General features: G+C 38.1%; 1 protein-coding gene across 1 annotated transcript in view; it reads right to left on the bottom strand.

The window, feature by feature from the left end:
• The window catches only part of LOC104680207 (dachshund homolog 2-like), a 415,059-nt gene that overhangs the window by 219,727 nt on the left and 169,147 nt on the right, over window positions 1–26,185 (bottom strand). The gene's annotated exons all lie outside the window — the stretch shown is intronic.

The raw sequence follows: 26,185 nt of genomic DNA, 5'->3' as shown, positions 1-26,185 counted from the left end.
TTTTTCTGCCTGCTTTGCATTTGCTGGAAGCTGATTAGATTTTGCCCACCAGATTAAGGCTGGATTTGCATTCCCCAGTCCACTGACTCATATGTTAATCTCTTTTGGGCAACATCCACCCAGACACACCCAGAATTATTACTCTGTATCTCTCAATCCAATCAAGTTGACACTCAGTACTAACCATCACAGACATCAACTTATTTAGGTTTCACATATGAGTAAGATGATGTGATATTTGTCCTTTGGTGCCTGGCTCATTTTACCTAACATAACATCCTCCAGGTTTATCCATGCTGCTGCAAATAACAGGATTTCATTCCTTTTTGTAGCTGAGTAACATTCCATTGTTTATAAATACTACATTTTCTTTAGCTATTCATCCTTTGATGGACATTTAGGTTGATTTTATATCTTGGCTAATACAAATAGTGCTGGAATAGAGATGGGAGTATAGGTATCTCTTTGACAAATTAATTTCAGTTTCTTTGGATATATATTCAGAGGTAGGATTGTTGAATTACATGTAGTTCTACTTTTCATTTATTTGAGAAACCTCCATAGTATTTTCCATATGACTATATTAATTTATTTTCCCACCAACAGTGTATAAGAGTTCCCTTTTAACTGCATCATTGTCAACATTTGTTAGTTTTTTGTCTTTTTGACAACAGCCATTCTAACGTGTGAGATGATATCTCATTGTGGTTTTGATTTGCATTTTCCGGATGATGAGTGATGTTAAAAATTTTGTCATATACCCACTGGTTATTCATAATTTGTATATCTTCTTTTGAGAAATGTCTATTCAGGTCTTTGCCCATATTTAAATCAGATTATTTAGGTTTCTTTCCTGCTATTGAGTTATCTGATTTTGTTATATATATTCCTGATATCAACCCCTTGTCAGATGCATTATTTATAAATATTTTCTCCCATTCTATACGTTATCTCTTCACTCTGCTAATTATTTCCTTTGCTATGCAGAAGCATTTCAGTTTGATGAAATCCCATTTGTCTATTTTTGCTTTTGTAGTCTGTAATTTGGGGTCTTATCCAAAAAATCCTTGCCCTGACGAATATCACGAAGCATTTCTCCTGTGCTTTTTCTTTTAGTAGTTCTACAGTTTTGAGACTTACATTTGAGTCTTTAATCCTTTTCGATTTGATTTTTTTTCTAGGCAAGAACTTTAATGAATTGAACTGTTATTGACAACATCAAAAAAGAGTGTAATATATACAAAATTATCATTTTATGTCAGGAGAAAATTTCACATGCTGTCAACAGTACACACCTGGCTGACTTCTAAGGGGCTGGCATAGTACATACACCCATGACAGGTCAACTGGAACATTGGTGAACATGCTTGTCCCTCACTACAAATTCCCCTTTCCATGAAAAGTGTACAGAAGGAGAGATATAGAGTGTGTACCCCCAAAAAAGGGCGAGTCTGGGGACTCTGTTAGAAAGCACTCTCAGAGGTCCCTGTGCCCAGTGCTCAGAACTGTAGGGTGATGACCAGCTAATACTTGGGCAGCTTTTCTGTCACAGTGCTTGTCAAAGCTCAGCTGCACTGCAGCCTCCATGGCCTGGATCTTTGTGGCACTCTCCCAAACAAATGCTTTATTCTCAGTCTGTTGCTGCTCGCTGGGCCTCTTAGTCAGGGGCTCCACTGACCAGTAGATGTTGTAGTAAAGGTCAGGGTCAGCATTCATGTAGTCATCCAGGTATTCTGCATCCAGCTGCTGCTGCCACCATTGGTCTTCTCTGTGCCTCTGGGTCTCTGCAAAGTACTGGCAGAGGTCCTGGGTGACTTCCATATCGCTTAGGTCGCATTCTACCTCTCCATCTGACTTGGTCTCCATCTCCTCCTCTTTAGACTAAGCTTGTTCTTCTCTTACAGATGCCTGGATCCTACTGTTGTCACGTGGATGCCGCCCAGACCTTCCGAAATCTGTAGAACTGAGGTAGGAGTTCTGCCAAGTCACGTGATGGTCAGAGAAGGACATAGGATATCTGGCCTGGTTATTGTAAGCTCTTCAGGGAAGAACTGCATGAGGAAATTACCATGGAAGACTGAAATAGGATTCCACAGCCTTCCTACAGGCATTCTGGTAGCTTTGCATCCAAGCCATGACATGATGATAACGTTGCCAATAACGTAAATACAACTGATGAGAGTACCAAAACTCAGTAGCTGTCAATGTTGATGCCTTTACTGCCATCAGATTACGAAAGTCTAAATGGGATCCAAAATTCATGAGAACATAGTTTGCAGCTTCCAAGCAGTGGGCAAGCAGGGGCCCATTTTTCACTGGAGAGACAGAGGAGTAGTCGGGGGAAGGCTGTTGTCAGGGCAACTCTGAGGTGATTTTTGTATAGGGTAAGAGAGAAGGGTCTAGTTCCATTCTTCCACATGTGGATATCCAGTTTTCCTAGCACCATTTATTGAAGCAACTGTTCTTTCCCCCATTGTGTGTACTTGGCACAAAAATCTGTTGGCTGTAAATGCATGGATTTATCTGGGCTCTCTATTTTGTTTCAGTAGTTTATGTGTCTGATTTTATGTCAATGCCATTCTTGTTTTGGTTATTATAACCATAGTATATTTTGAAGTCAGGTAGTGTGATACCTCCAGCTTTGTTCTACTCAATATTGCTTTGACTATTCGGAGTCTTTTGTGGTTCAACATGAATTTTCAGATTGTGTTTTTGATTTCTGTGAAGAATGTCATTGTTAGGTATTGCATTGAATCTGTAGATCACTTTGAATAGTATGTATTATTTTAATAGATGAAATCCATGCAAGATTCACTCTATAAGTCAGGTTATAGGTACAGAAAGATATATATAGTATGCTCACATAATTATACATATGTGCTTAGATATCATTACAGGTAGATTGCTTTTGTTAAATGAATGAATGAAATATTGATGAGATTTGCAAAAGCATAAAATCCCAAGACAGAAAGAAATATTAAAAGTCCTGATCTACCCCAGTTCCCAACTGATACTTAAGTCCTCTCTTCAGTACCCCACTAACTAACTGGTCATCCATCCGCTGATTGAATATTGCCAGTTGATGGTAAATGCATCGTTTGTTTAAATAAGTCTATTCTGTCTTTGGACAGTTCAGACCAATATGTTCTATTTCACATTTGGACCCATATTGCTTTTTGTTTAACCTCATCCTCTATAGCCAACATAATAAATGATACATATTAAAATGGAAAGCTCTATGATCAAAGAGTGAATGCAAAAAGAATGTCTGCTTTCAAAGTTCTCATAAAACCAGATTACAGACCCATGAACTTGTCCATTTTTGGGAGTGAGGAAACTTGGGACCAGAGAGTAACCTTGTGCAAGACCATAAGGACTATTTAGTAGCAGTAAAACTAGAATTCATGTCTCCTGATTCCTGGTAAGTGTTATTTACAGTATGTTTTCCTCCAGTATCCTTAGTGGCCTAAGAACATGGACTATGGGGCCACAATGTCTGGGTTTGAATCCCACCTCCACAGCACAATAGATGTATAATTTGAGGCAAGCTACTTACTCGCCCTGTGCTTCAGTTTCTCATCTGCAATATGAAGATAATAATAGTACCTCTTCATACATTTTGGGAAGATTGTGTTAGCATTGCCATATTCTTAATAAATGCTGAGAACACAGTAAAATTTACTCAATATATATTAGTTATTATCATGTATAGTCTTTTCAAACTTGCAAAAACACTGCCAATTCACAGCCATATTACCAATGAGTTCCTAAGAATCTTTAGGCTCCCCTAAAACATATTTGATTCTGGAGCATTCCTTCTCTCCTTTGGGGAAAAAATAACATAAGCTTCCTAATTATTATATATAAAATATATACGCTATATAAAAATATATAAGTAATACATAATCTAAAAGCTATTGTATACTACTTTCGAACTTCTCTCAAAGAAATCAAGTCCTTTTTAACAGTTTATTAAATCTATGGTCCTGGCAGAGACTTGGGTACCAAAGAGCAAACCTTTTCTTCCCAGCACACCCAGAAGTTTCTAAGTGCACTCAGGAGAAGATATAAATAAAGAATTACAAGCAAATATAAAAAGAATGGGCAAATCACCATTTTAAAAGGTCTTCTATTATCCCACGGAAAAGTTTGAAAAGGAATACACCTCATTCTCTATAATTCAGGTCAATGAAAACAGTAGCCAACTCATCATTTTTTTCACAAATTCTCTTTATAAATAAATGTCAATTGTCAAGTGCCGACTCATGGCTAGATCACTAGACACATAAACCTATTATTAGCCAGCTCCTAGTTACATTAACTGGAAGATTTCAAGGCAGAAGGAAGTTAGATACTAAGGAGATCTACTTTCTATATTTATGCAAAGTGAGGAAGTCAAAGATTGCATCTACAGCTATTTAAAATAAAATAATAAAATAAAATAAATATATATAAAACCCTGTCCTTCTCCTTTCATTTTCTTCTGAATGCATTAAGTACAAGATATTTAAGCCAAAATTTTCTTCAGACAGAAGTCAAAGCTTTCTGAGATAAAAAGGATGTTAAGTACACATTAACACTGGGTCTGGTGGTAATTGCAAATTCTCCTTATTTATTTTAAAGCTTTGTAAAATAGCAGAAGAGAAAGAGGTGGGAAGAAGATAAGTAGAATCAAAGTATGGATACACTGGATTCCCATAAGTATAGGCCATGGCATTTGAAAAATTTTAGAAATCCTTCTGTGTCTGTGCCATATTCGGAACAATTAATATACTGCAAATATACTGATAAAATAAAAATTCCAACCATGTAAAAAAATGCAGTTGACAACTTGTACATTATGCAATTATGACTGTCATTTTGTTACTGTTATTAATTCATTAGTGTAACTGCATTTTTTCAATGTCATAATGTGATAATAAAGGATTTGTCATTACTAAGTTAACCTCCAAACATCTCTGACCTCAGGGGAGGTAGTTGCACACTTTCAGTCCAAAATGAGCTGTCAGTTACCACAATGACATTTTGATGACTACATTACCTTGTAATTAAATGTCTCAACAAACTTCTGCTTTTGACTGACAAGTAGTTAAGACTATCATTGACCACAGGGCAGTTTCTTTATATTTCAAGAATAATGTTCCTTGTATTTCAAAAATAATTTTTTTATCACTGAAGTAGAAGGGCAAAGCTTTCAAAATTAAAATGTCTTCAGTAATATATTTATGAACCTATATTTGGCACTGGTAAAACAAAGAAAATTCTGCTACATCAGATGTATCTGTCACACAATCCATTGTCCTGCTGGAAAACTTTGATTATGAAATTTTTATGATGTTCTTTATTAGTATTATAGAAGATACAGATAGTTCTATCACTTTTCTCTCCCATGCCAAATTTTTCCATGACTGATGTAAGAGAAAGCCACAAATAATGGATTTTTGTATATGCTTTATAATCTTTATTCCTTCTACAATTCTTAAGTTCAATGTATTACTTCAGTATTTGAAGGGCAATATAGGTCACAAATAACATAAACATTGTGTTTTTTCTCCCTTTTTCCAGTTATATTGTTAATAAGTGAACAACTAAAGGAATCCACTTCATACTACATTGTTCAAAATATGGCCATTAACCTTTGTACTGCTTCACTTTGAAATAAAACTTTTCTTATCTGGTGCTGAATATTTATACCATTTTAATAATTTTTAAATCAAAGGAAACTGAATGAGCACAGGAAATGACAAAATAGAATTTCCATGTGCCATACCCTAACTAATATTACTGTAAATTTTATAGTCAAGTACTCAAGTATAAAGCCACTGAGCATTTAAATGAAGAGGAACTGCCTGAATTTTATTTTGGTTATTTTTATTATGCTGAACATTTTTTAAATTAAGAACTGGTATACTAATAAAATAAACTTTTTAAAAACTAGGCTCTCTCCTGGTTAAAATAAAAGTAATACAAAATGAGAAAATCCATTAGTACAGTGAAATACCATTAAGACCCAACATTATCAGTATGAAATTAAATACACACATTTTTCTTAAGCACTATTATGCAATTTTCTTTCGCAAATAAGTTCAGTTCCTTAAAGGTTCTCCAGTAAGTGTTCTATTTGGGATACCTATATAATTAATGGTTAACGGGTACAAACATACAGTTAGAATAAGTCCTAATGTTCTATACCAGGGTAGGGTGTGACTATAGTTAACAACAATGTATTGTGTATTTCAAAACAGCTGAAACAGAGACTTGAAATGTTCCCAACACATAGAAATGCTAAATACTCAACATGCTGGATACCCCTCTGGTTAACCATTACACATTCTATGCATGTAACAAAAGTTAACATGTATCCCATAAATATGTACAAATATCATGTACCAATAAAAAAAATAAAAATATACAATGATAATCTCTAAAATAAGTTTTATGTTATTACTGTCAGCCAACTGAATTTTATGGAAACATATACACCCTTCTCAAAAAGCTGACAGATGGAGGAGGCCAAAGGGGGAGAAATGCCACAAATATCCCTGATTTTAAGCCGAGCTCTATGTGGATGCATACTATTTGAAATTTTTTGCTTCTTCATTTGAATAAACACTGACATTTTTTTCAAGTTATGAAACAAACCTGACTTCTCAGAATATAAAACAAATTTTGGGTGGTAGTCACTCTTTTCTCCGTTGTAGGTAAAACAAACCCAGCCTAAAGCAACCATCACAGCTGTCCATTGTCCTGAATATTCCTTAAGTAATCATATCTCAACACTTGTATCTTTATGAGATGCAAAAAGAAGTTTGATAGCTAACTTAGATCCAGCAAAGTAGTACTGAGCATCTACTTTGTGCTGAGCACTGTCAGAATCACTGCTAAGCTCAACATGATCTTTTATGCACATGTCACTGGATATAAGGGAGTTGAAGTAGAATGAAAACCCCCTTATTGGGGGCATGGAAAAGTAGAGAGAACTGCATCACAGTGTAACATAAGACTCATAACAAAATTGTCTGTTATTTGTCATAAAAGGTTGATCCACAGTAGCTTAATTATAAAAGGCAACCAACATGTATTCTCCTTCAAAAAAGATACTACAGTATCATATAAGATATATAGTAACATTTGTGTAGCTTACAAAAGTAAAGCTTGAAGAGACTAAAATATTTGTGTACAAATGAGAAATTGTTTTAAAAGACAGATGCTGACAGAGTAAAAATGAACTTTCTAAACTCAACATATCCCAGAATCTAAAGACACAAATTAAGAAACAATGCAAATTGACTATGGACTGAACAAAGGGAATACTTTGATTATATTTCCCCTTAGCCAATGAACAGGGTGGGGTGTCCTTTTTTTTTTTTTTTTTTTTTGAGACGGAGTTTCGCTCTGTCGCCCAGGCTGGAGTGCAGTGGCCGGATCTCAGCTCACTGCAAGCTCCGCCTCCCGGGTTTACGCCATTCTCCTGCCTCAGCCTCCCGAGTAGCTGGGACTACAGGCGCCCGCCACCTCGCCCGGCTAGTTTTCTGTATTTTTTAGTAGAGACGGAGTTTCACCGTGTTAGCCAGGATGGTCTCGATCTCCTGACCCCGTGATCCGCCCGTCTCGGCCTCCCAAAGTGCTGGGATTACAGACTTGAGCCACTGCGCCCGGCCGGGTGGGGTGTCCCTATCCTTCAACAGCAAAGTTTCACAGTCACAACAAATTTTAACCTTAACTGTGGTTTTCTTCAAACTATTATGAAAATTATGGAAATCTAGTAATATACCAAAGGTGCAGAAAGACAAAAAGAAATATGAATAAGCCAAGCAACTCACAGCTAAAATAATTTTTGCCATCATTTTACAAGTTGGACCTGAACTCTGAAACATTTTTTTGTAAAAATAATTTAGACACCTGGAATGATTGATCTAATTAGGTACTTTTCAAAAGTATAAAGATCATCTCTACAATGACATTTTTAACAGAGAATTAAAGAATTGTGGATGAAAAGGACTTAGTTTGGGGTTCTATTGAAATAGTACTACTACTCGTGGCTATATTGTCTTTAAACTACAAACCTAAGTAAGCCCCATAAAATGCACTTTACCCAGTTTATTCTATTACAAAACTTCATAAAGACGTCAATAAAACCAATTAGTCATTTATATAAGAGGTCACAGTGAGATATCATCAGAGTAAACAAGAGAATTAAGAGTGTTTCTTCTAAGCCTCTATTAACTACAATATTCATATTAGTCAGTTGTACAGAAAAATATAGTTAAAAGAGGAAACAAATAAAATATAACATGTTTTCTTAAATCGGAAATCAGCTTCCCACAAAAATTCTAAGAAGGAAACAGAAACTGGAGGTAGACTAAGAGGGTCAAAACACCACTGGGGAAGATGGTTGAATAGGAACAGCTCCAGTCTCCAGCTCCCAGCACAAGCGACACAGAAGACAGGTGATTTCTGCATTTTCAACTGAGGTACTGGGTTCATCTCACTAGGGAATGCCAGACAATCAGTGCTGGTCAGCTGCTGCAGCCCAATCAGCAAGAGCTGAAGCAGGGTGAGGCATCGCCTCAACTGGGAAGCTCAAGGGGGAAAGGAATCCCTTTTCCTAGCCAGGGGAACTGAGAAACACAACACCTGGAAAATCAGGTAACCCCCACCCCAATACTCCTGTTTACCAAGAGTCTTAGCAAAGGGGCACACCAGGAGATTATATCCCACACCTAGCTGGGAGGGTCTGACGCCCACAGAGCCTCCCTCACTGCTAGCACAGCAGTCTGCAATCTAACGGCAAGACAGCAGCAAGGCTGGGGGAGGGGCGCCCACCATTGCTGAGGTTTAAGTAGGTAAACAAAGCCACTGGGAAGCTCCAACTGGGTGGGGCTCGCAGCAGCTCAAGGAGGCCTGCCTGTCTCTGTAGACTGCACCTCTGGGGACAGGGCACACCTAAACAACACCACCACCACCAACAACAACAAAAAAGCAGCAGAAACCTCTGCAGACACAAATGACTCTGTCTGACAGCTTTGAAGAGAGCAGTGGATCTCTCAATACGGAGGCTGAGGTCTGAGAACAGACAGACTGCCTGCTCAAGTGGGTCCCTGACCCCTGAGTAGCCTAACTGGGAGACATCCCCCACTAGGGGCAGACCAACACCCTACACCTCACACGGTGGAGTACACCCCTGAGAGGAAGCTTCCAAAGCAAGAATCAGACAGGTTCACTCGCTGTTTAGCAATATTCTATCTTCTGCAGCCTCTGCTGCTGATACCCAGGCAAACAGGGTCTGGAGTGGACTTCAAGCAATCTCCAACAGACCTACAGCTGAGGGTCCTGACTGTTAGAAGGAAAACTAACAAACGGGAAGGACACCCACACCAAAACTCCATCAGTACGTCACCATCATCAAAGACCAGAGGCAGATAAAATCACAAAGATGGGGAAAAAGCAGGGCAGAAAAGCTGGAAATTCAAAAAATAAGAGCACATCTCCCCCTCCAAAGGAACGCAGCTCATCGCCAGCAATGGATCAAAGCTGGATGGAGAATGACTTTGACGAGATGAGAAAAGAAGGCTTCAGTCTATCAAACTTCTCAGAGCTAAAGGAGGAATTATGTACCCAGTGCAAAGAAACTAAAAATCTTGAAAAAAGAGTGGAAGAATTGATAACTAGAACAATTAATGCAGAGAAAGCCATAAATGAACTGACAGAGATGAAAACCATGACACGAGAAATACGTGACAAATGCACAAGCTTCAGCAACCGACTCGATCAACTGGAAGAAAGAATATCAGCGATTGAGGATCAAATGAATGAAATGAAGCGAGAAGAGAAATCTAAAGAAAAAAGAAGAACTTCTTCTCTGAGAAAACACCAAATGGCGGATGACGCCAGTGCAGCGGGGTTGGGGGGTTGGCCGGAGGCCCTGGTGGCCCTGGGATGGGGAACTGCGGTGGCTTCCGCAGAGGTTTTGGCAGTGGCATCCGGGGCCGGGGTCGCGGCCATGGACAGGGTCGGGGCCGAGGCCGCGGAGCTCGCGGAGGCAAGGCTGAGGATAAGGAGTGGATGCCCGTCACCAACCTGGGCCGCTTGGTCAACGACATGAAGATCAAGTCCCTGGAGGAGATCTACCTCTTCTCTCTGCCCATTAAGGAATCTGAGATCATTGACTTTTTCTTGGGGGCCTCTCTCAAAGACGACGTTTTGAAGATTATGCTGGTGCAGAAGCAGACCCGTGCTGGCCAGCGCACCAGGTTCAAGGCATATTTGTTCCTATCGGGGACTACAATGGCCACGTCGGCCTGGGTGTTAAGTGCTCCAAGGAGGTGGCCACCGCCATCCGTGGGGCCATCATCCTGGCCAAACTCTCCATTGTCCCAGTGTGCAGAGGCTACTGGGGGAACAAGATCGGCAAGCCCCACACCGTCCCTTGCAAGGTGACAGGCCGCTGCGGCTCTGTGCTGGTGCACCTCATCCCTGCACCCAGGGGCACTGGCATCATCTCAGCTCCTGTGCCCAAGAAGCTGCTCATGATCGCTGGTATTCATGACTGCTACACCTCAGCCCGGGGCTGCACTGCCACCCTGGGCAACTTCGCCAAGGCAACCTTTGATGCCATCTCTAATACCTACAGCTACCTGACCCCTGACTTCTGGAAGGAGGCTGTGTTTACCTGTGTTTACCAAGTCTCCCTATCAGGAATTCACAGCCCACCTTCTCAAGACCCACACCAGAGTCTCCGTGCAGCGGACCCAGGCTGCAGCTGTGGCTACAACATAGGCTTTTTATACAAGAAAAATAAAGTGAATTAAGCCTGTTGAAAGAAAGAAAGAAAGAAAGAAAGAAAGAAAGAAAGAAAGAAAGAAAGAAAGAAAGAAAGAAAGAAAGAAAGAAAGAAGAAAAAGAAATGAACAAAGCCTGCAAGAAGTATGGGATTATGTAAAAAGACCAAATCTACGTCTGATTGGGGTACCTGAAAGTGAGGGGGAAAATGGAACCAAGTTGGAAAACACTCTTTAGGATTTCATCCAGGAGAACTTCCCCAACCTAGTAGGGCAGGCCAACATTCAAATTCAGGAAATACAGAGAACGCCACAAAGATACTCCTCGAGAAGAGGAACTCCAAGACACATAATTGCCAGATTCACCAAAGTTGAAATGAAGGAAAAAATCTTAAGGGCAGCCAGAGAGAAAGGTTGGGTTACCCACAAAGGGAAGCCCATCAGATTAACAGCAGATCTCTCAGCAGAAACTCTACAAGTCAGAAGAGAGTGAGGGCCAATATTCAACATTCTTAAAGAAAAGAATTTTAAACTCAGAATCTCATATCCAGCCAAACTAAGTTTCATAAGTGAAGGAGAAATAAAATCCTTTACAGATAAGCAAATGCCTAGAGATTTTGTCATCACCAGGCCTGCCTTACAAGAGACCCTGAAGGAAGCCCTAAACATGGAAAGGAACAACCGGTACCAGCCATTGCAAAAACATGCCAAAATGTAAAGACCATCGAGGCTAGGAAGAAACTGCATCAACTAACAAGCAAAATAACCAGTTAATATCATAATGGCAGGATCCAGTTCACACATAACAATATTAACCTTAAATGTAAATGGACTAAATGCTCCAATTAAAAGACACAGACTGGCAAACTGGATAAAGAGTCAAGACCCATCAGTCTGCTGTATTCAGGAGACCCATCTCACATGCAGAGACATATATAGGCTCAAAATAAAGGGATGGAGGAAGATCTACCAAGCAAATGGAGAACAAAAAAAAGCAGGGGTTGCAATCCTAGTCTCTGATAAAACAGACTTTAAACCATCAAAGATCAAAAGAGACAAAGAAGGCCATTACATAATGGTAAAGGGATCAATTCAACAGGAAGAGCTAACTATCCTAAATATATATGCACCCAATACAGGAGCACCCAGATTCATAAAGCAAGTCCTTAGAGACTTACAAAGAGACTTAGACTCCCATACAATAATAATGGGAGACTTCAACACTCCACTGTCAACATTAGACAGATCAACGAGACAGAAACTTAACAAGGATATCCAGGAATTGAACTCATCTCTGCACCAAGTGGACCTAATAGACATCTATAGAACTCTCCACCCCAAATCAACAGAATATACATTCTTCTCAGCACCACATCGCACTTATTCCAAAATTGACCACATAATTGGAAGGAAAGCACTCCTCAGCAAATGTAAAAGAACAGAAATTATAACCAACTGTCTCTCAGACCACAGTGCAATCAAACTACAACTCAGGACTAAGAAACTCAATCAAAACAGCTCAACTACATGGAAACTGAACAACCTGCTCCTGAATGACTACTGGGTACATAACGAAATGAAAGCAGAAATAAAGATGTTCTTTGAAACCAATGAGAACAAAGATACAACATACCAGAACCTCTGGGACACATTTAAAGCAGTGTGTAGAGGGAAATTTATAGCACTAAATGCCCACAAGAGAAAGCAGGAAAGATCTAAAATTGACACTCTAACATCACAATTAAAAGAACTAGAGAGGCAAGAGCAAACACATTCGAAAGCTAGCAGAAGGCAAGAAATAACTAAGATCAGAGCAGAACTGAAAGAGATAGAAACACAAAAAACCCTCCAAAAAATCAATGAATCCAGGAGTTGGTTTTTTGAAAAGATCAACAAAATTGACAGACCACTAGGAAGATTAATAAAGAAGAAAAGAGAGAAGAATCAAATAGATGCATCAAAAAATGATAAAGGGGATATCAGCACGGACCCCACAGAAATACAAACTACCATCAGAGAATACTATAAACACCTCTATGCAAATCAACTAGAAAATCTAGAAGAAATGGATAATTTCCTGGACTCTTACACTCTCCCAAGACTAAACTGGGAAGAAGCTGAATCCCTGAATAGACCAATAGCAGGCTCTGAAATTGAGGCAATAATTAATAGCTTACCAACCAAAGAAAGTCCATAACCAGATGGATTCACAGCTGAATTCTACCAGAGGTACAAGGAGGAGCTGGTACCATTCCTTCTGAAACTATTCCAATCAATAGAAAAAGAGGGAATCCTCCCTAACTCATTTTATGAGGCCAACATCATCCTGATACCAAAGCCTGGCAGAGACACCACAAAAAAAGAGAGTTTTAGACCAATATCCCTGATGAACATTGATGCAAAAATCCTCAATAAAATACTGGTAAACCGGATCCAGCAGTACATCAAAAAGCTTATCCACCATGATCAAGTGGGCTTCATCCCTGGGATGCAAGGCTGGTTCAACATACACAAATCAATAAACGTAATCCAGCATATAAACAGAACCAAAGACAAGAACCACATGATTATGTCAATAGATGCAGAAAAGGCCTTTGACAAGATTCAGCAGCCCTTCATGCTAAAAACGCTCAATAAATTCGGTATTGATGGGACATATCTCAAAATAATAAGAGCTATTTATGACAAACCCACAGCCAATATCATACTGAATGGGCAAAAACTGGAAGCATTCCCTTTGAAAAGTGGCACAAGACAGGGATGCCCTCTCTCACCACTCCTATTCAACATAGTGTTGGAAGTTCTGGCTAGGGCAATCAGGCAAGAGAAGAAAATCAAGGTATTCAGTTAGGAAAAGAAGAAGTCAAATTGTCCCTGTTTGCAGATGACATGATTGTATATTTAGAAAACCCCGTTGTCTTAGCCCAAAATCTCCTTAAGCTGATAAGCAACTTCAGCAAAGTCTCAAGATACAAAATTAATGTGCAAAAATCACAAGCATTCTTATACACCAGTAACAGACAAACAGAGAGCCAAATCAAGAATGAACTTCCATTCACAATTGCTTCAAAGAGAATAAAATACCTAGGAATTCAACTTAAAAGGGATGGAAAGGAACTTTTCAAGGAGAACTACAAACCACTGCTCAGTGAAATAAAAGAGGATACAAACAAATGGAAGAACATACCATGCTCATGGATAGGAAGAATCAATATCGTGAAAATGGCCATACTGCTGAAGGTAATTTATAGATTCAATGCCATCCCCATCAAGCTACCAATGAGTTTCTTCACAGAATTGGAAAAAAACTGCTTTAAATTTCATATGGAACCAAAAAAGAGCCTGCATTGCCAAGACAATCCTAAGACAAAAGGAAAAAGCTGGAGGCATCATGCTACCAGATTTCAAACTATACTACAATGCTACAGTAACCAAAACAGCATGGTACTGGTACCAAAACAGAGACATAGACCAAGGGAACAGAACAGAGTCTTCAGAAATATTACCACACATCTACAGCCATCTGATCTTTGACAAACCTGACAAAAACAAGAAATGGGGAAAGGATTCCCTATTTAATAAATGGTGCTGGGAAAATTGGATAGCCATAAGTAGAAAGCTGAAACTGGATCCTTTCCTTACTCCTTATACGAAAATTAATTCAAGATGGGTTAGAGACTTAAATGTTAGACCTAATACCATAAAAACCCTAGAAGAAAACCTAGGTAGTACCATTCAGGATATAGGCATGGGCAAGGACTTCATGTCTAAAACACCAAAAGCAACGGCAACAAAAGCCAAAATTGACAAATGGGATCTAATTAAACTAAAGAGCTTCTGCACAGCAAAAGAAACTACCGTCAGAGTGAACAGGCAACCTACAGAATAGGAGAAAATTTTTGCAATCTACTCATCTGACAAAGGGCTAATATCCAGAACCTACAAAGAACTCAAACAAATTTACAAGAAAAACACAAACAACCCCATCAGAAAGTGGGCAAAGGATATGAACAGACATTTCTCAAAAGAAGACATTCATACAGCCAACAGACACATGAAAAAATGCTCATCATCACTGGCCATCAGATAAATGCAAATCAAAACCACAATGAGATACTATTTCACACTAGTTAGAATGGCAATCATTAAAAAGTCAGGAAACAACAGGTGCTGGAGAGGATTTGGAGAAATAGGAACACTTTTACACTGTTGGTAGGATTGTAAACTAGTTCAACCATTATGGAAAACAGTATGGTGATTCCTCAAGGATCGAGAACTAGATGTACCATATGACCCAGCCATCCCATTACTGGGTATATGCCCAAAGGATTATAAATCATGATGCTATAAAGACACATGCACACATATGTTTATTGCGGCACTATTCACAATAGCAAAGACTTGGAATCAACCCAAATGTCCATCTGCGACAGACTGGATTAAGAAAATGTGGCACATATACACCATGGAATACTATGCAGCCATAAAAAAGGATGAGTTTGCGTCCTTTGTAGGGACATGGATGCAGCTGGAAACCATCATTCTCAGCAAACTATCTCAAGAACAGAAAACCAAACACCGCATGTTCTCACTCATAGGTGGCAACTGAACAATGAGATCACCTGGACTCGGGAAGGGGAACATCACACACCGGGGCCTATCATGGGGAGGGGGGAAGAGGGAGGGATGGCACTGGGAATTATACCTGATGTAAATGACGAGTTGACGGGTGCTGACGAGTTGATGGGTGCAGCACACCAACATGGCACAAGTATACATATGTAACAAACCTGCACGTTATACACATGTACCCTAGAGCTTAAAGAATAATAATAATAATAATAATAATAATAATAATAATAATAATAAACACTACTGGGAATTATGGAAATATAACATTTTGGATAACACCCATTGTACCAGCCATCTCCATTTAATGATGCTGCAACACACTACCACATTCAAACATTTCTAGGGCTCTAAAGCAAAACCAATACAAACAATGTGCTCAGGAACCATATTATATCCTCCTATTATAAATGAATACCTACAACATGGAAACCAATTCATTTATACAAATGTCACTTCAGTAGAAGGCAGAAGGCAAGGCGGTTCACTGCTGCCCAGGCCTGAGTCACCTGTGGAACTATCTTGTCAAATTGTATATCTCATTCTTAGAGTAACTATACATACCAATTTCTCTGAAGCTGCTTCCTTGTTTATGCCTGTTGTTGTGATGTAATTACTAATAGTGGTCACTTTCACTTTCAAAAGTGTTCCAGTTTGGAAAATAAAGTATATGATATTCCTATTAACATCCCATTGACTATATATAAATGTCTATAATTATCTACCAGAGGAAATATTTTTACTTTCTCCTTTATATAGAGATTGTACTTCTGATAACAATATGAATAGAGCATGAAACATGTTCTAAGCAAACATAATATGGTACGACCATTGAACGTTATCAGTCACAATTCAGCTATCACCAACTTAACACACTTAGCTCCTGATTCACCTGTAGTAGAGTAATTTAACAGCCTTATACAATCTGACTGCTTTCCAATAAATTATCTTTTTGTCATTACTCTTGTCAGGAAGAGATTTTCATTTAGAAGGATTCTAAAATGATCTACATAAAATCATATAATTACAGGACCACCTATTCCTATTACAGCTAACCTCCTGTGATGGGGGTGCTATATGCTTCGGTGTTCAGACAGCTGCTCACAGACCACTGCAACTGACAAATTAATTTTTTTTACAGCAGAAAACAGAAAAGTACTCGCTATCACTGTGTAGTGATGGAGGTTGTATCAGATTAGAGTGAGAGCCAGATGTGACGCATGGACTGAGAATTTGGTCTTGTTTGTCCCCGGCCTTTGGAAAGAATGTCCAAAAGTATGCCCTAAGAAGGTCAAAGCTATTATTTCTCCAACCCCATAATATTCTGAAAATCAAGCTACTTACCCTATTATACAGTAGCCAGACCAATGGTTTCTATGTGTACAATTGTAATGTTTTTCATTGCCTTAAGTGCTCTAATAACTATATATATATACATACACACATATATATATAAAATTATATTTCTTTATAGGACTGTATATGTTTCTATACATGACTCTGAAGGCAGGAAAAAAGTATGTTTGCATATATGTGCATGCATGTGTATATTATGACATGTGTGTCTAAATATGTGCTACATCCCTGTTTCTTAGTTCACTATCTACCACCAAGATACTACCAGTCATATCTATTATTTTATCTTTTGTGCACAATCTATACATGCCCCCCACAACCTGGATTCTCACAAATGATCTACCATAATAAAATGAATAAGCCTAGTAAAATGTTGTAAAGTCTCCAGCATGTATGTAATGCATTTTACCAAATATTTTTGTGAATGATTTTTAATCAAAGTGATATGTATTTATATATCTCAAAATACATTTGAAATCAAAAGGATTCTATTGGTACTCATTTTAGAGACAAACCAAAAGAAAGCACAATAACAAAGAGGGTCTAATAATGAAAAAATAACATTATCCTCTGATATAAATTTGTAAAACACACTGCCACTAATTCTTGCATTTATAGGCAAACTTGAACATGGGATCTCTAATAATAAAGATTAAAGTTGACTTATATAATTTAGGTGATATATTTGTCACAAATTATATCAAATATGTCATGAAACAACTTAAGATATTTCATATATAACTTTCACAAATATTTTTTGGTAAAAAAGTTAAATTATTATTGCATCCAAAATTTTAATTAGGTCTTCAAGGCAAGATGGCAGAATAAGTTTCGCCAATCATCTTCCCCACCAAAGGATATCAATTTAACAACTATCTACACACACACACACACACACACACCACACACACACCCCTTCATAAGAACCAAAAATCAGGTGAGCACTCATAGTACCTAATTATAACTTCAAAATCACTGAAAGAGGCACTGGAGAAGTACAAAAAACAAAAACAAAAAAAAAGTCTTGTTCTCTGATGCCACCCCTTCCAAATCCCCCTGGCTCCTCTATCTTTTGAAATTTCTTGTGGAGACCATTTCTGTGTCTGAGGAGATTTCTGTGAGCAAATCATAGCAATTGGGAGGCATCAAACTCAGCGTTGCCCTCTTATAACAAAAAGCAAAACCCAACAAAACTCAGCTGATGCCTGACCAAGAAGAGAGTATTTAAACCAGTCCTAGTCAGAGAGGAATTGTCAATCCTAGTGGTCCAAACTTGAGTTCCCACAATCCTCACCACCATGGGCTAAAGTGTTCTGGGGCTGCAAATAAACTTGAAAAACAGTCAACACCAAGAGGATTGCAACTCCTAAGCAAGCTGAAGTGTTAAACTGGGCCCAGAGAGAGTGAACTGGTTGGGTATGAAACCTACTTAGACACCAAATGAGGCAGCTAAGGGAATGCTTACATCAACCCTCCCCTAACCCCAGGATGCACAGCTCGTGGTTCCAAAAGAGACCCCCTCCTTCTGCTTAAGGAGAGGAGAGATAAGAGTGCAGAGGACTTTGTCTTGCATCTTGAATACCAGCTCAGCCACAGCAGAACAGGGCACTGGTCAGTCATTAGGCACCCTTTCCAGGACCTTCCTCCTGAGCAACATTTCTGGACACATCCTGGGCCATAAGGGAACATTCTGCCTTGAAGGGAATGACCAAGACCTGGAAAAAGTCATCACCTGCTAACTGAAGGGCCCTTAGCCCCTGAATAACCAGCAGTGATACCCAGATACTACATCAAGGGCTGTGAGACACTGAGACTTGCTGGCTTCAGGTGAGACTCAGCACACTCCCAGCTATGGTGGCTACAGGGCAAGACTCCTTCCATATGAGAAAAGTAGAGAGAAAAGTAAATGGGACTTTGTCTCACTACCTTAGGTACCAGCTCTGTCAAAGGATAATAGAGCACCAATCCAGCCTTTGAGGGGACTTATTCCAGGACTTGGCTCTAGTACAGCATTTCTGTACCTGCCTTGGGCAAGAGGGTAGCCCACTGCCCCGAAGTCAGGCAGTATTCAACACAAGCTGAGTGAACAGCCCTGGGTCTTAAGGAAATATCAGTGGTAGTCTGGTAGTACTCCCTGTGGATCTATGGTACTGGTAGCCACTGGGTGAGGCTCCTCTGCATTTAAGAAAGGGAGGGAAGAGTGAAAAGGACTCTGTTTTGTGATTTGAGTGCCAGGGCAGTCACAGTACAATAGAATACACAATTACACTTCTAAGCTATGTGACTCTAGGGCCTGGCTCCCAGACAGCACCTCTGGATATGCCAGGGGTCTGGGGGAGCTTACCACTCTGAAAGGAAGGTCACAGGTCTGGAAGCTTTTCTACCTGCTGATTGTAGAGCCCCAGGTTCTTAAGCGAACATAGGTGGTAATCAGGGAAGGGTTACATCAGGCCTTGGGTGAGACTCAGTGCTGTGGTGGCATCAGATCTGACCCAGTGCAGTCATAGAAGTGGTGGCTATAGCGGTGCTTGTGTCACTCTACCTCTAGCTTTAGGTGACTCAGAGCAGAGAGAAAGACTCCTTTTCTTGGGAAATAGTAAGGGAGAAGAACAAAAATCTCTGTCCTAAAAATCTGGAGAATTCTCTGCAATCTTGTCCAAGACCATCAAGGTGGTACCTCTAGGAGTCTGCAAGAGTCACAGAGCTAACTGGGTTTAGGGTGCTCCCTAAGAGACATACAGCTTAGATTGTATCACCCAAGTCCTTTCAAATATCTGGAAAGCTATCACAAGAAGGATAGGTACAAACAAACACAGACTGAGATGAATACAAAAAAATACCTAACACTTCAATTCCCAGACACTGAGGAATATATACAAGCATCAAGACCCTCTAGAAAACATGACCTCACCAAATGAACTAAATAAGACACCAGGTACAAAATCTGGAGACACAGAGATATGTGACCTTTTAGATAGAGAAATTCATGAGCTTGAAAACAGGCTATTTAAAAATACACAGTCAGAGGAGATAAAAGAAAAAGACAAAAATGGTGAAGCACACCCACAAGATCTAGAATATAGACTCAAAAGGGCAAATCGAAGTTTTGGGCCTCAAAGAGCAGGCAGAGAAAGATGTAGTGGTAGAAAGCTTATTCAAAGGGATAATAACAGAGAACTTCTCAAACCTGGAGAAAGATATCAATAGCAACATACAGGAAGGTTATAGAATACCAAGTATATTTAACCCAAAGAAGACTAACTCAAAGCATTTCAGAATCAAACTCCCAAAGGCCTAAGATAAAAAAAGATAGTAAAAGCAGCAAAAGAAAAGTCACAAATAACATACAATGGATCTCCATTATATCTGGAAGCAGACTTTTCAATGAAAACCTCACAGGCCAGTAAATAGTGGCATGATATATTTAAAATGCTGAAGGAAAAAAATATATTTACCCTAGAATAGCACATCTGGAAGAAACATCCTTGAAACATGAAGGAGAAATAAAGACTTGCCCAGACAAACCAAAGCTGAGAGATATCATCAACACCAGACCTAGACCTATTCTAAGTGACATGCTAAATGAGGTCCTTCAATGAGAAACAAAAGAACATTAATGAGAAATGAGAAATTATCTGATGGTACAAACCTCACTGGTAATATCAATAGTAATTACAGAAAAAAAACAGAATATTACAACACAGTAACTGTGGTGTGTAAATACTCTTACTTTATATAGAAACACTAAACAATGAATGAATAAAAAATAGTAACTACAACTACATTTTCAGACATAGTAAAATGAGATTTAAATAGAAACAACTAAAAGTTTAAAAGTTGGAGAATGAAGCTAAGGCATAAAGTTATTGTTATGCTTCCTTTTTGCTTATTTTTTTGTTTGCAAGTTTATGCAAATAGTGTAAGTTGTCATGAGATTAAAACAATGGTTTATAAAATAAAATTTGCAATCCCTATGTTAACCTTTAAGCAAAAAAATACAAGGGGTCCAATATATATATATAATGCAAGAAACTAAACAGTATTACCAGAGAAAACCACCTTCTCTAAAAGGAACACAGGAAGGGAAAAAAAGAAGAAGGAGAATACCACAAACTACCAAAGCTCGAACAATGAAATGGCAGGAGTAAGTCCCTACTTACCAATAATAACAATGAATGTAAATAGACTAAACTCTCCAATCAAAACAGACTGGCTGAATGGATGGAAGAATAAGAACCATTGATTTGTTGCTTACAAGAAACACACTTCACCTATAAGGACACATATAGACTGAAAATAAAGGAAAGGAATAAGATATGCCATGCCAAGGCAAACAAAAAAGAGCATGAGTAGCTACACTTATTTCAGAAAAACTAGATTTCAAGAAAAAAAAAACTATGAGAGACAAAGAATATCATTATATAATGATGAAGGAGTCAATTCAGCAAGAAAATACAACAATTTAAATATATATACACCCAACACTGGAGCACCCAAAAATATAAAGAAAATATTATTAAAGCTAAAGAGAGAATAGGCCCCAATACAATAACTGGAGATTTCAACACCCCACTTTCAGAACTGGACAGATCTTTCAGACAGAATATCAACAAAGAAGTATTGAATGGACTTAATCTGTATTTATAGGCCAAATTAACATAATAGATATTTACCGAACATTTCATCCTTCTGCTGTAGAATGCACATTGCTCTGCTCAGTACATGGATCATTGTAAAAAAGACCATATCTTAGGTCATAAAACAAGTCTTAAAACATTCACTAAAATTGAAATAATACCATGAATTTTTTCTGAACACAATGAATTAAAATAAGAAAACAATAATAAGAGGAATTTTGGTAACTATATAAATACACAAACTGTATGATTCTGAATCACCAGTGGGTCAATCAATTAATTAAGATGGAAAAATTTTCTTAAAACAAATGATAATAAAAACACAACATACAAAAATTTATGGGATACAGTAATAGCAGTACTAAGAGAAAAGTTTATAGCTATGAGTGTGTACATCAAAAAAGAGGTAAAACTTCAAATAAGCAATCTGATGAGATATCTTAAACAACTGGAAAAGCAAGAGCAAACCAAACCCCAAATCACTAGAAAAAAATAAATAAACGTGAGAACAAAATCAACAAAATTGAAACAAAAATCATGCAAAAAATCAATGAAACAAAAGGCTGATATTTTTAAAAGTTAAGTAAAATTGACAAACCCTAAGCCAGACAAGCTGATCAAAAAGAGAAGATTCAAATAAATAAAAAAGATTAAATAAATAAGAGACAAAATCCAAATAAATACAAATAAGTAAATAAATATAAAAGGCGACATTACAACTAATACTGAGAAATTCAAAGGATCATTAGTGGCTACTGTGGTCAACTACATGCCAATAAATTGGAAAATCTAGAAGAAACAGACAACTTCCTAGACGCAAATAACCCACCAAGATTGAACCATGAAGAAGTACAAACCCTGAGCAGACCAATAACAAGTAATGAGATTGAAGCTGAAATGAGATCAAAGTAACAAGATCGAAGAAATTAGATCAAAGTCATGAGATAGAAGCTGAAGAGTCTCCCAGTAAAGAAAAGCCTGCAACCCAACAGTTTCCTGTTGAATTCTACAAAATATTTAAAGAAGAACTAATACCAATCCTACTCAAACAGTTCTGAAAAATAGGGGAGGAAGACTGCTTCCAAACTCATTCTATGAAACCAGTACTACTCTGATTCCAAAACCAGACAAAGACACATTTTAAAAAAAGAAAGAAAGAAAAGAAAACTACAGGCCAGTATCTCTGATGAATATTGCTGTGAAAATTCTCAACGAAATACTAGCAAACAAAATTCAACAATAAATGTAAAAGATCATTTATCATGACCAAGTGGATTTGTCCTCGGGAGACAAGGATGGTTCAACACAAACAAATCAATTGTTGTGATAAGTGATATCAACGGAATGAAGAACAATAACCATATGATCATTTCAATTGATGCTGAAAAGGCATTTGATAAAATTCAACACCTCTTCATGATAAACACCCTAAAAAAACTGGGGATAGAAAGAATAATATAAGCCATGTATGACAGACTAAAAGCTAGTATCATACTGACTGGGGAAAAACTGAAAGCCTTTCCTTTAAGATCTGGAACATGGTAAGAAAGCCCACTTTCATCACTGTTATTTAACATAGTACTGGACGTTTTAGCTAGAGCAATCAGACAAGAGAAAGATATAAAGGGCATCCAAACTAGAAAGGAAAAAGTCAAATTATCCTTGTTTGCAGAAGGTGTAATATTATATTTGGAAAAACCTAAAAAATACACCAAAAAAAATTTATAACGAATAAATTCAGGAAAGTTGCAGGATACAAAATGCACAAAAGTCAGCAGGGTTTATATATATATATATATATATATATGTGTGTGTGTGTGTGTGTGTGTGTGTATGTGTATATATATACACACATACACATATATACATATATATATACATATATGTGTGTGTGTGTGTGTATATATATATATGGACTTTAAGTTCTGGGATACATGTGCAGAACACGCAGGTTTGTTACATAGGTATACGCCTGCCATGGTGGTTTGCTCCACCCATCAACCCGTCATCTATATTAGGTATTTCTCCTAATGTTATCCATCCCCTAGTCCCCTACTGCCTGACACGCCCCATTGTGTGATGTTCCCCTCCCTGTGTCCATGTGTTCTCATTGTTCAAATCCCATTTATGAGTGAGAACATGCAGTGTTTGGTTTTCTGTTCCTGTGTTAGCTTGCTGAGAATGATAGTTTCCAGCTTCATCCATCCCTCTGCAAAGGACATGAACTCATCCTTTTTACAGCTGCATAGTATTCAGTAGTGTATATGTGCCACATTTTCTGTATCCATTCTATTATAGATGGGCATTTGGGTTTGTTCCAAGTCTTTGCTACAGTGAACAGTGCTGTAATAAACATACATGTGCATGTGTCTTTATGTGGAATGATTTATAATCCTTTGGGTATATAACCAGTAATGGGATTGCTGGGTCAAATGGTATTTCTAGTTCTAGATCCTTGAGGAATTGCCACACTGTCTTCCATAATGGTTGAATTAATTTAAACTCCAACGAAAAGTGTAAAAGTGTTCCTATTTCTCCACATCCTCTCCAGCATCAGCAGTTTCCTGACTTTTTAATGATCGCTATTCTAAATGGCGTGAGATGATAGTCATTGTGGCTTTGATTTGCATTTATCTAATGACCAGCGATGAAGAGCTTTTATTCATATGTTTGTTAGCTACATAAATGTCTTCTTTTGAGAAATGTCTGTTCATATCATTTGCCCATGTTTTCACGCGGTTGTTTGTTTCTTGTAAATTTGTTTAAGTTCTTTGTAGATTCTGGATATTAGCTCTTTGTCAGATGAATAGATTGAAAAAATTTTCTCCCATTCTGTAGGTTGCCTGTTCACTCTGATGAGAGTTTCTTTTTCTGTGCAGAAGCTCCTTAGTTTAATTAGATCCCATTTGTTAATTTTGGCTTTTGTTGCCATTGCTTTTGGTGTTTTAGTAATGAAGTCTTTGCCCATAACTATGTCCTGAATCGTATAGCCTGGGTTTTCTTCTAAAGCTTTTATGCTTTTACGTCTTTAATCCATTTTAAGTTAATTTTTGTATAAGGTGTAAGGAAGGCGACTAGTTTCCTTTTTCTGCATATGGCTAGCCAGTTTTCCCAACACTATTTACCAAATAGAGAATCCTTTTCCTATTGCTTGTTTTTGTCAGGTTTGTCAAAGACAAGATGGTTGTAGATGTGTGGTATTAATTCTGAGGCCTGTGTTCTGTTCCGTTGGTCTGCATATCTGTTTTGGTGCAATACCATGCTGTTTTGGTTACTGTAGCCTTGTAGTATAGTTTGAAGTCAGGTAGTGTGGTGACTCCAGCTTTGTTCTTTTTGCTTAGTACTGTCTTGGTTATATGGGCTCTTTTTTGGTTCCATACAAAATTTAAAGTAATTTTTTCTAATTCTATGAAGAAAGTCAGTGGTAGCTTGATGGGGATAGCATTGAATCTATAAATTACTTTGGCCAGGAAGGCTATGTTCAAGATATTCATTCTTCCTATCCCTGAGCATGGAATGTGTTTCCATTTGTTTGTGTCCTCTCTTATTTCCTTGAGAAGTGGTTTGTAGTTCTCTTTGAAAAAGTCCTTCACATCCCTTGTTAATTTTATTCCTAGGAATTTTATGCTCTTTGTACCAACTGTGAATGGGAGTTCACTCATGATTTAGTTCTCTGTTTCTCTATTATTGGTGTATAGGAACGCTTGTGATTTTTGCACATTGATTTTGTATCCTGAGACTTTGCTGAAGTTGCTTATCAGCTTAAAGAGACTTGGGGCTGAGATGATGGGGTTTTCTAAATATACAATCATGCCATCTGCAAACAGAGACAATTTGACTTCCTCTCTTCCTATTTGAATACCCTTTAATTCCTTCTCTTGCCTGACTGCCCTGGCTGGAACTTTCAATATTATGTTGAATAGGAGTGGTGAGAGAGGGTATCCTTGTCTTGTGCAGGTTTTCAAAGGGAAGGCTTCCAGTTGTTGACCATTCAGTATGATACTGGCTATGGGCTTGTCAAAAATAGCTCTTATTATTTTGAGATATGTTCCATCAATACCTAGTTGATTGAGAGTGTTTAGCATGGTGGGGTGTTGAATTTTATCAAAGGCCTTTTCTGCATCTATTGAGATAATCATGTGGTTTTTGTCACTGGTTCTGTTCATGTGATGGATTACATTTATTAATTTGTGTATGTTTAACCAGCCTTGCATCCCAAGGACGAAGCCAACTTGGTCGTGGTGGATAAGCTTTTTGATGTGCTGCTGGATTCGATTTGCCAGTATTTTATTGAGAATTTTCACACTGATGTTCATCAGGGATATTGACCTGAAATTGTGTGTGTGTGTGTGTGTGTGTGTGTGTGTGTGTGTGTGTGTGTGTGTGTGTGTATGTGGTCAATTTTAGAATAAGTGCAATGTGGTGCTGAGAAGAAAGTATGTTCTGCTGATTTGGGGTAGAGAGTTCTGTAGTTGTCTATTAGGTCTGCTTGGTCCAGAGCTGAGTTCAAGTCCTGAATATCCTTGACAATTTTCTGTCTCATTGATCTGTCTAATATTGACAGTAGGGTTTTAAAGTATTCCACTATTATTGTTTGGGAGTATAAGTCTCTTTGTAGGTCTCTAAAAACTTGCTTTATGAATCTGGGTGCTCCTATATTTGGTGCATATATATTTAGGAGAGTCAGCTCTTCTTGTTGCATCGATCCCTTTACCATTATGTAATACCCTTCTTCGTCTCTTTTGATCTCTCTTGGTTTAAAGTCTGTTTTATCAGAGACTA

The sequence above is a fragment of the Rhinopithecus roxellana genome, chromosome 7, assembly GCF_007565055.1.
Source record: "Rhinopithecus roxellana isolate Shanxi Qingling chromosome 7, ASM756505v1, whole genome shotgun sequence".
NCBI classification, from domain to species: domain Eukaryota; kingdom Metazoa; phylum Chordata; class Mammalia; order Primates; family Cercopithecidae; genus Rhinopithecus; species Rhinopithecus roxellana.
The sequence above is the reverse complement of the archived record's forward strand: the minus strand, read 5'-3'. Positions and strand labels throughout refer to the sequence as shown.